Source organism: Lycium ferocissimum, chromosome 8 (genome assembly GCF_029784015.1).
Source record: "Lycium ferocissimum isolate CSIRO_LF1 chromosome 8, AGI_CSIRO_Lferr_CH_V1, whole genome shotgun sequence".
In the NCBI taxonomy this organism is placed as follows: domain Eukaryota; kingdom Viridiplantae; phylum Streptophyta; class Magnoliopsida; order Solanales; family Solanaceae; genus Lycium; species Lycium ferocissimum.
The window spans coordinates 20,286,378-20,300,363 of record NC_081349.1 but is presented as its reverse complement, the minus strand read 5'-3'; positions in this window follow the sequence as shown (position 1 = coordinate 20,300,363).

Below are 13,986 nucleotides of genomic sequence, written 5' to 3'. Positions count from 1 at the left end.
CTAAAAGAAAAGTTAAAGACTTTACCTTTTGTTGATTTGAGAAAACAACCCAAGAAGGGTATTGTTCAGGTGTGAAGATCTTTCTTGAATCATCCACTTTCATCCTAGCAAATGCAGCAATTCCACTAGCCTTTACAATTCAACACCAAAAAAAATAAATACAAAAAAAAAAAAAAAACGACAAATGAAAAATAACTAAAATCCAAATTTTAAAGTAAAAACAGAAATACACATAAATACAAAGAAACTCAGAAATGGAAAATAACTAAAAGGAAGCTTACAGTTAAAAATGCTGCCACTATAAGGCGGGGTCCAAAAAACCGGACCACAAAATGGAAAATCGTACATCCAAACTTTGCATTTCACACAAAAAAAAAAAAAAAAAAAAAGAGTCACATGGCAGCAACTTTACCGATTACGCCAAGGCTCCTCTCGAAAATAACTAAAAATCCCAAATTTGAAGTTAAAAAAACACATAAATAAATTTAAAAAAAAAAAAACCAGACATGGAAAATAACTAAAAATCCAACTTAGAAGTTAAAAAAGAAACATAATTACCAAAAAAAAAACCCCCCACAAATGGAAAATAACTAAAAATCCAAACTTTGAAATTAAAACACAAAAAAAAAAAAAAACCTAGAAATCGAAAATAACTAAAAATCCAAAATTTGAAATTTAAAAAAAAACTAAAACTCCAAAATTTGAAGTTAAAAAAACACACACACACATAAATAAATAAATAACAGAAAAAATAACTAAAAATCCAAACTTTAAAATAAAAACAAAAAAAGCAAAGAGTATAGTTGACTAACCAGATCAATACGTTGTTTGGCTCGAGCATTTTCAGATTTCACAAAAGCAACTATTATACCAACTCCAAATACTATTCCAATTACAACCCCTAATATAAATGACATCTTTTTCTCCACTTGTTCTTGAATATTTTTGTGAGCTAGTAAACTGAAAAATATTGAAAAGAACCAAAAAAAAAAAAAAAAGTGGGCTTTTTAATCTGTTTTTGGAGTTTTTTTTTCCTAAAAGGTGAATTCTTGAAAGAAAAAAATAGTTAAAAGATTGTATCTTGAGACTCAATTAAGTTGAAAAATGGACTAAGGGTGAGATTTTTAATCTGTTTTTGGAGTTTTTTTTTCCTAAAAGATGAATTCTTGAAAGGAAAAAAAAAAAAAAGGTTAAAAGATTGTATATTGAGACTCAGTTAAGTTGAAAAATGGACTAAATGTGAGATTTTTAATCTGTTTTTGGAGTTTCTTCAGGTGGGGTTTTCCTAAACGTAAAAGAGTTAAATTTTCCCTCCACCTATCCTTTATAGTTTAGATTTACCCTTGATGGGAGTTTTGATTTATATTTACCCTAATTTAGATTTACCCTTGATTTACCCCTTCCGTTGGAAAACTTATAAAAAATGCGCTTATAACTAATGGATTGCTGACTAGGAGTCATTATCTATCCACATAGATGCCACGTGTATATATAATTTTTCTTTTATTTTAAATCATACTAATTAAATTTTATCATAGAATTTTCTTTTTCTATTATAAAAAATGCAATATCTAATCTTCTTCTCCATCAAACACAACTTCCCCTTCTTCTTCTTCGCCATTGTTATCATCGTCCACTGCCCTTCACTGTCGTCGTCCACCGGTTAATTTACTGAAAAAAATGATCATTACTTCCCAACGAATTAAAGTTAGATAAGTGTCCTTAAAGATAACACTTTGGAATACCCATTAGGGAAAGAAGCAAACTCTAGTAAAAAAGAAAGTAACCCAGGAAACGAAAAAGTTACAGTGCAGTATACCTAGAAGGTTTCTTTTTCTTTTTTATAATAGAAAAAGAAAATTATATGGCAAAATTTTATTAGTATGATTTAAAATAAAAGAAAAATTATATATACACGTGGCGTCTACGTGGATAGATAATGGCTCTTAGTCAGCAATCCGTTAGTTATAAGGGCATTTTTAACAAGTTTCCTAATGGGAGGCGTAAATATGAACCAAAACTCTAACGAGGGATAAATCTAAACTATAAACGATAGTTGGATTGCAAATTTGACCCTTTTCTCTTTCCTAAAAGGTGAATTCTTGAAATAAAAACATTAAAAAAATTGTATTTTGAGACTCAATTAAGCTGGAAATTGTTGGAAAATGTATTGAAAGGTGAGACTTTGAATCTGTTTTTTGGGTCTTTTAAATTTTCTGTGGGTTTTTTTTTTTAACAAGTGAATTCTTGAAAAAAGAAAAAACAGATAGATATTTAGTAGAGCTAAGGGGTTGTTTGGTAGCTGGTTAGAGTTATGCAGCATTAGTAATATAAGGACTAGTTATGAGAGAATTTATGTATTATTTTATATCGAAATTAGTTATATAAGGTTTAGTTATTCATGTAGAGTAGTGGGAGCCGTTTGGACATGATTTGAAACAATGAGATGAAATATTGTTTGAACATGCAATTTGGATTTCTTAAGTTATATTTTTTCTTATAAACATAAAAAAATCACAAGTTGTGAAAATTGTCAAAACTTTCCCAATTTTTATACAATCTTACCAAAAGAGCAATTCATAATTCATAATAAAATTAATACGCCACTAGGAGGCTTTTTCTAAAAAATACAATATCAATTGATCAAACTTTATTTAAATAAAAAGTAAAATTTAACATGAATAATAATGTAAATACTTTTTAACATAATCCTCCCACATGGTATGGACAATCTCTTCACGGCCGAGCATGCATTTCTCGATCATATGACCAAGAAGACGAACTAACATTGTTACTTATGGGTCTTTTCTTACAAAATATAAATTTATGGGTCTTTTTTACAAAATATAAACTTATGAGCGTTTTAAAAATATTTACCAACTTATGAGTCTTTTTTTACAAAATATAAACTTATGGATCAAGTTTTATATTTAAAATTTTTAAAATCATGATTCGGGATTTCATCATGACATGAAATCGCATGTCCAAACGCTGGTTTCATGTCACGACATGAAAACATGACATAAAATAGCATGTCCAAACGCCTACTTGGTTATTCCATCTTCTACTCTGTATAAAATAATATTCTCTTCGTCTCAATTCAAGTTTCTTACTTTCCTTTTTTGATTTGTCCCAAAAAGAGTGCATCTTTCTATATTTAGTAAGTTGATAATTCAAATATCTTACATGACAAGTTTATAACCACAAGATTGAAAGGACATTTTAGTACATTAAACACATCTTTAATTTAGGATCATGAGATTCAAAAATCTCTCTTTATTTCTTAAACTTCGTGCTCAGTCAACCTAAAATACTTAAAATAGGACGGAGGGAGTATATAGAATATCTCATAACTTATACCTCTAAATTACAAACTAAATACGGTATTAATTTTATAAATGAACAACTTACCTTTAACTAGCTATCAAATACGATATGCTCCCTATGTATCAATTTATTTGAACCTATTTCCTTTTTAGTCCGTGCTAAAATGAATGACCTCTTTCCTAATTTGAAAATAAATTCACTTTATGAAATGATTTACAACCACTCAAATATTAAAGACTTATTTTGAATACTTGCTATCAATAAAGTTTCAAAAAATCTTCACTTTTTTTTAAATATTATATTCGATCAAATAGTTCATAAACATGACTGAATTGAAAAGATCAGAGTATTAATTATGCATAATTTAGTATTTGTATAACTCACCTCCAAATCAATTACAAAACGACCCTAAAAGTTTTACTTTTCCAATGCTCTTTCTCGTTATAATCAAAGCTTTGAGCGGCCATAACAGGCCAATGACACTTTTGAAGTGTCCAAAGCAAAATTACGAAAAGAAAGGAAGAATGTCATTTTCAGACAGGTGAGTTGACAATTAGCGAGCCCCAAATTTTCAGCCAATTGTATGTTGCCATGGCATCAAATTGTGTAAAGTTTAATTTATTGTTCTTGTTCTTTTCTAATAACTAGTAAACGTTGCCGCCCTTCGCGCGGTACATAAATAACTTTTAAAATTTCTTCACAAAACAAGAAAAGCTTTTAAATTACATAAAATTCTTATTTTTTTTGTGCATATAGTCAAGACAAAATTAATTTGTTTTCATTAAGTTTTCAAAGCAAAATTACGAAAAGAAAGGAAGAATGTCATTTTCAGACAAGTGAGTTGACTATTAGTGGACCCTAAAGTTTTTAGCCAATTGTATTTTGCCATGGCATCAAATTGTGTAAAGTTTAATTCATCTTTCTCGATCTTTGCTAATAACCAGTAAACATTGCCCCCCTTAGCGAGGTACATAAATAACTTTTAAAATTTCTTCACAAAAAAGAAAAGCTTTTAAATTACATAAAATTCCTATATTTTTGTGCATATAGTCAAGACAAAATTATTTTTTTTCATGAATATGAATAAAAAATGAATGACTAATTCACAAATATAAATATCAGTATTAAAATAGAGTATAGATAAGCTGCATTTTGTTGGGAAGAAACAAGTAACAATCAAATTGTACGACGAGGTAATAACGGAAGAAATACCCAAGTTAAAACTTTTTACACTATTTGAACCAAGAGAAGACAATAAACACTAGCACAAATGAAAATCCAGACAGTAATTATACCAACAAAAAAATAGCAAAGCAAGCAAAAGTAAATCAATTGATTCATAATTATCACAGGTCAAGCATGCTCCCCTTCATGCCTACACATTTCCATTTATTTGATTCATAATTCTCTGCAAACTACTCAAAAAATTTACTTCTTGATCTTTTAATAAATCCATCGCCATATTATAAATTGCAACAAATCATATATGCTTAAAAAAAAAAAATCTATCCAAGTACAACATAGCAAGGGATCCAATAAAAAGAGGAGGAGAGAGTCATAAAACTGATTACAAAAATAATACTCCCTCCGTCCCAAAAAGATTGTCTTAGTTTGATTTGATACAAAATTTAAGAAATGAAGAAAGACTTCTGAAATGTGTGGTCCAAAAAAAGCCTTAGATATTTGTGTGATTATAAATCAGTCTCTTTGGGGACAACCTAATAAGGAAAGTAAGACAATCTTTTTGGGACGGAGGGAGTAATAATACTGAAAGTTTGAAACCCGTTTTCCGTAGTCTTGCCAAGTTCTTTTTCTGCTCTTTCATTTCTTCATAAGGAAATCCTTTAAAAAGAGTCACAATTATAATTATCTGTCCGATTTTTCTTTTGAATTACTTTTTCAACTATTCATTTTCCTCCAATAACAGAGAAGCCACCTATTTATTTTTATCGTTAAATTCAATGCTATTTATTTGTGTTAGAATATATGATATGGGCTGATCCAACATTTGTTATTCTTTTGTTCGTTTATTTTTGTATCGGGCTCGGCCCAATTGTAATTAATTTACGGGTCACTACTTAAGAGTGAGCCCAAGTCATTTTGAAGAACAGATTTTATTTTTCCTCTTTGGAAATTGTATGGAAGCTTCTTTCTCTTCCTTTTCTCTCTAACCGACCCTCAACCCTAACTTCTCATTGTATCAATTCGTGATGGTTCTTTTGGTGATTTAACATGGTATCAAAGCCCAGATCCTATATGATCTATTCATCACCTATATATCAATGTTATCTTGGTGAAATCTGACCACGATTTTTTTTTTTTTTGTGCTTCCGCTACTCGTTTTATATTTTGTGAAAATATCGAAGTTCTTCGTCGGAAATCACTTCTGGTTACCACGAATCGTGTTTCTGGTTTCATTCGCATGAGATTGTTGCTCGTTGTGGTTGCTCGTGCAAGGACTCGTCATTTCCGAGTTGATTTTGCCCTAGTTTGTGTTCGTCTGTGTTGATTTTGCCCTTGTTTGTGTTCGTATGAGTTGATTTTGCCCTAATCTTGTTGGTGTGAGTTTGTTGCTTGCTGGGTTGTGTTCGAGTGAAGAATCGCTACTGGTCCCTATTTTGGTCTTCGTCTTTCTCTAATTTGCGAAGGAAAATGGGAATCGGGTAATTTCGTTCTATCAATCAACTTTGTTCGTTCTATCAATCAACTTTCTTTGTGTGTAAACTGCATGTGACTTTGTTGTTGCTTAAAATTTGATTTCAACTGTGACTTTGTCGTTGCTCAAATTGTATTGTAAGAAAAAATGCCGGATGGTAGTCCCACTCCCACTGGTTCTCACCCTACTAGTAGTTCACCTCAGTCTCGTGCTGTCTTTCATGAGGATGATTACACTCATCCATGCCATCCACTATACGTGCATCCATCAGATGTGCTAGGAAACTCTCTGGTTCCGGTGCCGTTTGATGGGACTTGCTATGGTAGTTGGAGAAGGCATATTTTGGTCGCTCTTTCTATTAGAAACAAATTGGGTCTGATAGATTCTGATTCTGAGAGTCCCCCTGAAGACTCCCCTTTAGTTCGCCAGTGGCAAAGGTGTAATGATCTAGTAGTGTCTTGGTTGACAAACTCAATGACCCAAGAAATAGCTCGTAGTGTTGAATACTCAGTGTATGCTAAGGATATTTGGGCTGAATTAGAAGAGAGGTATGGTCAAGCAGATCTTTGCAAGGGTGTTTGAATTAAAGAAAGAATTAGCTCATATATCTCAGGGATCACTTAACATAGCCTCTTACTTTAATAAGATCAAGCAGCTCTGGGACGAGATTGCTTCTTTGTCTGTTGGTAAGGCTCGTAGTTGTACTTGTAGTGCTAAGTCTGAGTATGCAAAAGATGAGGATGTTCAAAGAGTGTACCAATTCCTCATGGGCTTGAATGATACATACATTCAGACCAGGAGCAACATCCTGATGCTCAAGCCTTTTCCATCCATGAGTGCTGTATATGGTATGCTCTTATCTGATGAGACACAAAGACAAGTCTCCTCCTCATCACACTTTTCCACCAACTCTGCTTCTTTCCATGTTGGTGTATCCAAGCAGTCCTATCCCTCAAAGGTTACTTTTGATCATGCCACATCAGGACTTTTCTGCAAGTTCTGCAAGAGAACTGGTCATACCATGGAGAAGTGTCACAGACTTCATGGGTTTCCCCCAAATTTTAAATTTACAAAAAATAAGCAAGCCAACCCACCAAACAATTCCAACAGGAAAACTGGTTTGTCAAATAATCCATCAGTAGCTGCTCATGTCCAAGTCAACTCCAATCAGGTTCAGTCCTCTGGCTTAAATGATGCTGCTACTGTGTCTAATGATCCTAATGTGGATGCATATCCAATGCCTGGTTTGTCCAAGGAACAATCAAACCAGCTTATGACACTGGTTCAGCAGGGATTGCTCACTTTTGATCCATATGGCAATCCACACCTCTCTGCTTCTGCAAATTTTGCAGGTAAGCTGCTTGATCATAGTGTTGTGCTCAAATCATGTATGATGTCTGAAGTAGGTTCCTTTATTTGGATCATAGACTCTGGAGCCACTGATCATATGACATCACATAAACATCTCCTTTCAAATATTCAGACCCTTCCTATACCTTATCTTGTTTCCTTACCTAATGGATATAAGGTTAAGGTGAATTATGTTGGCTCCATGACTTTATTTCCCAACCTAGTACTTGACCATGTCCTCTATGTTCCTACTTTCCACTACAATCTAATATCTATTCACAAATTACTGTCACAACTTGATGGCTTTGTTCTATTTACCAAGTATCTATGTGTTATACAGGGCCCTTCCTTGAAGAAGCCTCTGGTTCTTGGTAAAGTGGATAAAGGCCTCTACAAGTTGATTCTGCCTAGTACCTCTATCTCTTCCACTCCTACTGTTTCAACTGTTTGCAATTCTTCATTATCGATAAGAATGTCCTTGATGATGTTTCTGATTTTTCCTCTGGTGTACGTACTACTTTTACTCATGATGTAATTCTTGATGACACTGCTGTTCCTAACAATACAACATCACCCATTTCTCATACATGTCCTACTTTACATGTTCCTGTGCCTAATGGCAGTATTGCTAATCATGCTAATGTATCAAACTTTAACAAATTAGATATGATATGGCATTACAGGTTGGGTCACATTCCTTTTTCAAAAATGAGGAACATACCTGGGCTTAGCAATTTGTCACAGAAGCAGTCTTTCCCTTGTCCTGTTTGTCCCTTGGCAAGACAAACCAGGCTGCCCTTCCCTGATAGTAGTATTCAAACCACTAAGCCCTTCCAACTGATTCACATTGACACTTGGGGTCCATATCACACCGCAACCACAAATGGATCCAAGTACTTCTTAACCGTTGTAGATGACTTCTCTAGGGCTACTTGGACTTATCTAATGGGAGCCAAAAGCAATGCATTTGATCTACTAAAATCCTTTATTTTCATGACAGAAAATCAATTTCAATTGAAAGTTAAGATTGTTAGGAGTGACAATGCACTAGAATTAGGCTCCAGCATTCTTTGGTTGCACCTTCTTCTCTGACAAAGGCATCCTCCATCAGACCACCTGCCCTCACACTCCTCAACAAAATGGGGTGGTGGAGAGGAAGCATAGGCACCTGTTAGAAACTGCTAGGGCCCTCCTTTTTCAATCTGCTCTCCCCATAAGATTTTGGGGAGACTGTGTTCTTACTGCCACCTATCTAATAAATAGGTTCCCCTCCAGCTTGCTAAATGCCAAAAGTCCTTATGAAATTCTATATGATAAACAGCCAAATTATTCTCATCTTAAAGCCTTTGGTTGTCTATGCTACTCCACCATTCCCAAACCTCAAAGGGACAAATTTCAGCCCAAAGCCATGCCATGTTTGTTTCTGGGATACCCTTTTGCCAAGAAAGGATATAAGGTGTATAGTCTTACTTCCAAACTGACTTTTGTGACCAGGGATGTTGTATTCCATGAACACATTTTTCCTTTCACTCTTACTTCCAAACCACCTTCATTCACACTGTCCCCTTCCCTGTTCAGTTGTTTTGATGATCCTTTCCCTCCTTTCCCACCTCATTCTGTTTCTGCCCAACAGCCTCATCCAACATGTGATCCTGATCCTCCTGCCCAACAGCCTCATCCAACATTTGCTCCTAATCCTCCTGAGTTTTCTCCCCCTCCTTCCATTGCTTCCAGCCTTCCTCCACCTGATCCACAACCTCCCTCACCCACTTTCAATCAACCTTTTCCTTCTAGAGTCTCTTCCAGACCTCGCACCAGACCTTCTTACCTTGATAGCTATGTTTGCCAATCCACTTCACACAGTTCTGAGTCTGTTCCATCTTCACACAGTTCTGAGTCTGTTCCACCTACTTCTAGTCAGCCTCATGTGCTTGAGCCTCACACTTACTCTCAGGCAGTTTCAGTCCCTGCATGGCAAACTGCTATGAAGAAGGAATTTGATGCTTTAGAGTTGAATAACACATGGGAAATTGTTGAACTTCCACCTGGCAAGAAACCTATTGGATGTAAGTGGGTATACAAAGTTAAATACAAGGCCGATGGCTCCATAGAGAGGTATAAGGCTAGGCTCGTAGTTAGAGGTGACACCCAAGTTGAGGGCATAGACTTCCATGAGACTTTTTCACCTGTTGTTAAAATGTCTACTGTTAAGACTTTAATTGCTGTTGCTGTCAAGAAACAGTGGCCTTTATATCAACTCGATGTCAATAATGCTTTTCTCCATGGGGATTTAGATGAGGAAGTGTTTATGAAAGTTCCTCCTGGCCTATCTGTTCCCTCTTCTCCTACTCAATTAGTATGTAAGTTGAACAAGTCCCTCTATGGCCTCAGACAGGCTTCCAGGCAGTGGTATGCCAAACTATCTCAGTCACTTTGTTCAAAAGGATACTCTCATTCCCTGAATGATTACTCCCTCTTCACCAAAATAACTCATGATTCTGTGGTGTTGCTCGTAGTGTATGTGGATGACATCATTATAACTGGGACTGATCTACATGAAATTGATTCTCTGAAAGCTTTCCTACATGAGCAGTTCAAAATTAAAGACTTAGGTTCTCTGAATTACTTCTTGGGCATTGAAGTTGTACACTCTCCTGATGGGGTTTTTCTACACCAAAAGAAATTCATCCATGATTTACTTGTTGATTTTCATGCCATTGACTCCTCTCCAGTAGTATGTCCTCTTGAAATGCATGTAAAACTCCAGGCTGGTGTTGGGGATGTGTTGCCTAAACCAGAAGACTACAGATGCTTGGTAGGGAAGTTGAATTTTTTAACGAACACTAGGCCTGACATTTGCTTTGCTGTGCAACACTTGAGTCAGTTCATGCAGCAGCCATGTGTTCCCCATATGAAAGCTGCCCTGCATCTCCTTCGCTATCTTAAGGGCACCTCTGATGTTGGTATTTTCTTCAACAATACGCCTGATTTTTCTCTTAGTGTTTTCTGTGACAGTGATTGGGGCACCTGCCCTGATAGCAGGCGATCAGTTTCTGGTTTCTGCATATTGCTGGGTGGCAGTCTAGTTGGTTGGAAGTCCAAGAAACAACCAGTGGTCTCCCTTTCCTCGGCTGAAGCTGAATACAGGTCCATGAGCAAGGCAGTTGCTGAGCTCACCTGGTTATCTCGATTGCTTGTTGATCTTGGACTGCCTGCTCCCTTTTCAGTCCCCTTGTTATGTGACAATCAATCAGCTCTTCACATTGCCAGGAATCCGGTGTTCCATGAGCGGACTAAGCATATAGAGCTTGACTGCCATTTTGTCCGGAGCAAACTGGCTGATGGGTTGATCGCTCTATCTTACACTTCAAGTGCCACTCAGTTGGCTGATATGTTTACCAAGATTTTGACTGGGTCTACTCACCATTCCCACCTTCTCAAGTTGGGTGTCTTATCACCCTCCAACTTGCGGGGGGATGTTAGAATATATGATATGGGCTGATCCAACATTTGTTATTCTTTTGTTCGTTTATTTTTGTATCGGGCTCGGCCCAATTGTAATTAATTTACGGGTCACTACTTAAGAGTAAGCCCAAGTCATTTTGAAGAACAGATTTTATTTTTCCTCTTTGGAAATTGTATGGAAGCTTCTTTCTCTTCCTTTTCTCTCTAACCGACCCTCAACCCTAACTTCTCATTGTATCAATTCGTGATGGTTCTTTTGGTGATTTAACAATTTGAGCAGACTAATTAACGAGGGAAAAAATTTAAAATTATTAAAGACTTTTTCTACTACTATATATTACATAAGAGGGAATAACCAGGCAGCTCAGGGTCAACATGTCTGCCTCGCATCTATGGGCTAAATTGGTCATTCAAGGACTTATGTCTATCCATTTCAAACATAAAATCGGTGTTATTAAAGCTTTAAACTGCAGTTTTAGCCTGACTGTTTGTACTGGTAGTCCAACACGTGGACTGTTTGTCTGTAATCTTTGATAGCCTCTTAAGCAAATTAGGACTAGAATTGAAATTTATTATGCATGTCAAGAGCTTTTGCTCTCTACCTTTTTGTGGTAATTCTTCGATGAAGAGTCTTTCGATTATAATGTATCTTTTTTATGTAGCTATTTATTGAAATCTTTTTGATAATTGTTGGATAAAAAATGGACACTTTTTTATCAACTTGATTTCTGATGCTTAAATTGGCTTATACTTTCGTTGCATTTTGTAGCCACTTTGTGTTTCTGATTAATATGATTTGTTGTTGGATTTGTAAGTCTTAATTAACTGAGTTTGGACCATATTAGAAGGCATATGATCATGTGAAAAAGTAAGAGCAACCCCTGTTTTGTAGTACATGTCAATGTGATAATGTGACAAAAAAAAAATATAAATATGGCTGGATGCAGAGGCGAATCGAGGATTATAAGTTCATCTTAGATTTTTTTTTTTTTTTTTTTTAAAAAGATGTGAAAGTGTATGTAGTAGGGTTCAATCCCACAACCTTAGGGAATTAAACCCAACACTTAACCAGTGCTCCACTAGGTCTAGTTTCATCATGTGTTCCTTCAGTTAATATTAGATATATTTTAAGGATTATATACATTATACCAAGTTTAATCGGGTGACCATGGGTTTACATAATCCATTTTTAATGCATACATTGGCCCCTGGCTGGATGTATCTGTATGAAATCTGATCTTGACTTAAATTTTCCAAGCTAGAGACTAGAATATGGATGGATTTAATGATATACATTTTTGAAGTATAATATGACTGGATTTAGTAAACTATTAATTTTTCTTTCTACATTTTGTTACTACGGTAGGAGAGAACTTTTATTTTAACTTTTGGTAATGCAAATAGGTGTGTGAACTTTTTATTATACCTACTGCTACATGAATATTTGAAGCTCTGTGTTACTTCCAGTACCACATTAAAGAACGAAATGAAAGACGAACAAGTGCTGCAGAAGAGAACCTTTCAGGTAATCTTTTTAAAAAAATTTAATCAAATATCATGGTTCCACAGAACTTTTGGAATGTTTTCAATATTGAAAGTTACGTTCTGCTTGACTTGTGATAGTTCCATTCCCTGGCCTCTTCAAATTTGGATTAGACAGCTAGAAAGTGCTTATTTCTTCTGACACAGATTGAATTTTGAATGACTAACACCGTACTGTTGCTCTTTTAGCTAACTTAGCACTTACAAATTGTAAGAGTTAACTTGATTTGCACCATCCTGGGGATACGTAGTGGCTTATCTGTAGTTCTGTTTTCATCGCTGCATGTAGGGCCGGACCCACGTAGAGTACGGTGGATGCTTGAGCACCCATTGATGTCGTCTCGGACCATATGTATTTATATATATATATCTCTAGAAATATATGATATAGACTCGCTAAGCACCCATTGCACATGAGTATTGGTAGGTGTGCTGGTTCTGGAGCGATAGTTGAAGTTGTTGCGTGCAAGGGATATGGGTGAAAGTACAAAAGGGGGGGTGAATTGTAAGCTTTGTTAAAAAAAAAATCGATCATTCTTGGGTGCCGATCGATAAGCGTAGAGACAAAATTTCGCACAAAATTATCGCATCGCTTCGATTTGCACAAGTATAAAACACAATAAATAGTAAGGGAGCAGAATATAATATGAGAGCAATAAAATAAATGACACCAGGAATTTTTATCTTTGTTCTAATCAATGTGGTATCTAATCCGATCTCCCTTTGGGTTGCTGAGGAGGTTATCTCTTTAAGCTTTTTGTAGTTTGAGTTGAGTCTGCCTTTGTGGTTTTTCTAGTTCACCACAAACGTTACAAGGTTGGTTTTCCTCGCTCACCAACAACGAACAAGGTTTGGTTTGACACGCTCACCAACAACGTACAAAGTTGGTTTTTCACTCACCAACAACGACTCTTTGGTTTTCACTCGCTCACCAAATAAACGAACAATGACACAACCTCTCAATACAAAGCCTCGCAACTATACTATATCTCTCCTCTCTTTTTGTTTACACATGGTAAGTCACTTTCAAAGATTCAATGCTTATGAAAAGTAGAGCAAAGAACTTGAGAAGGTTGAGACGAAAGTATGAGGGCACGCGTGCCTTTATATTGCGGTGTCTTCACTTTTGTATTTGGTCCTTGAGTATTCTAGTCGTTGATCTTCAAAAATGTGATCTTCCAATCTTGGAATATTCCGATATCGCTCCAATCTTCCTTAAATTCTTGAATGCCTCCCTTGGTCCGTGACTTGATTCATCCAAATCCTTGATTTCCATATAACATGCTTTTATATAGCTTTATTATTTGGAAAGGAAAGCTTTGTGCATGTACAATATGATCTTTGTAACATAGAGAATATTTTCTCTTATTTGTCTTACGTGAAACAAGGCCTTCCTTATATGCTCTTTCATAATTTTTGACACCAGTGCTAGTATAGAGGAGATCTCCACTTTGTTGATCATAATAGGAAAATACATAAAAGAATATAATTTCCTTTCTCTCTTCAATTAAATATTTAAGAACGGATCCTTCCTTTGCCATATACAACTGTCCCTTTATGGAATAATAAAATAATGTTCACCGTTGACTCACAATTTCCAACTTTTATAGACCTTCCTTTTTGAATCCGGTACCAATCTCTCTTTG